The following is a 1,342-nucleotide window of genomic DNA, read 5'->3' as shown; positions in this document are numbered from 1 at the left end:
TTTCAGAAATAAATTGCCCAGTAAACATAAACTACAGCACAACACTTTCAATACAGTTCACAACACTTCTCTACACTTTCAAAGATTCAAAGAATTCTTTATAGAAGCTTGGAATGTGATTCAGTTTAATGAGATCTAGTAAATCTGCTTCTTTTCTCTCACTTATACCTATTTTTTTCATTATAAACTTGTGGCAATTCTGGAGTCTCGGTTTTGGTTTCAGTTCTTGAAGAACTTTTTTTAGTTATACTTCTTGAAATTCTTCGTCGAAATAGAATGTTTTGTAGAAAAATGACAATGGATGACTTTGATGCACTGTCAAAACCTTTACTTCGTTCATTTTCCTTGTGCTCCTGAAGTAATTTGCGTTCTTGTAATTTGTTCCTAGATTCTTGATATTGAAAAAGTCCTTATGGGATATTTCCTTGGTTTTGTAGGTCCGTCCTATTTTCTTTGCAGCTTTAACAATAGAGACAAAATGATGTGGAGTGTAAATCGGACCACTTTTGGACACGCGTTTTACTTCGCTCTCGATAATTGAAAGGGCACTATCATCTTCATCCTGAGTGTGTCCAGTTATCAAGAATTTATGGATAATGGATTTCAGATTTGGGAATTTGGATACAGTGAACACGTACAGATGGATCATGAACCTCAGAACAGAAGTCCTCAGCAATGCTCAGTATAGAAAATTATGTTTATGACTTCAGCCGACATTTTCTGTTTTTCTTCCAAGAAGTTAAGTACACAGGTACCTATTTCATTGACATCTCTTTCTGCTTCTCCCACATGCCAAATGAAATAGGTGACATCAGTTGTTTTCAAGTCAAAATGTTAAATTAAAAACATTCTATTTAGAATCTGCATCAGCATCATTTACACTAGCATGCTTACTTTATGTAAATAACAGGGCAGATCATTATTCATGTTACATATTTTAAACTTATTTCATTTACAGGGACACTGTTATTTCTTTTAAATTTTTAATCAAGGCATTAATACTATTCATCTTGATAAAATTTTCGGTATATTATTGAACAAACATTCGAGTTGTGTTTGAGTAACCGGCTGCCAGACATCATTGTCTAAAAATGTTTGTTTTGACAGCTTTAGAATTACATGGGAACGTAATTGACTCATTTCCGTGTAAAAAAAATTACTAACCATATTCAAAATAAAGGTAAAACGTTATTATACTTTTCAAATAGACAGACATAACATTAAATAATTATTAAATTAAAATAGTTTTAATCATAAATACCGTCACAATATTAAATGTAAGCTTACTGATAATAAGGGAAGTTAAGTAAGTATTTGTTACTTTTCTAAAATAATGACACAA

Source organism: Periplaneta americana, chromosome 11 (genome assembly GCF_040183065.1).
Source record: "Periplaneta americana isolate PAMFEO1 chromosome 11, P.americana_PAMFEO1_priV1, whole genome shotgun sequence".
In the NCBI taxonomy this organism is placed as follows: domain Eukaryota; kingdom Metazoa; phylum Arthropoda; class Insecta; order Blattodea; family Blattidae; genus Periplaneta; species Periplaneta americana.
Note: the sequence above shows the minus strand (reverse complement) of the source record.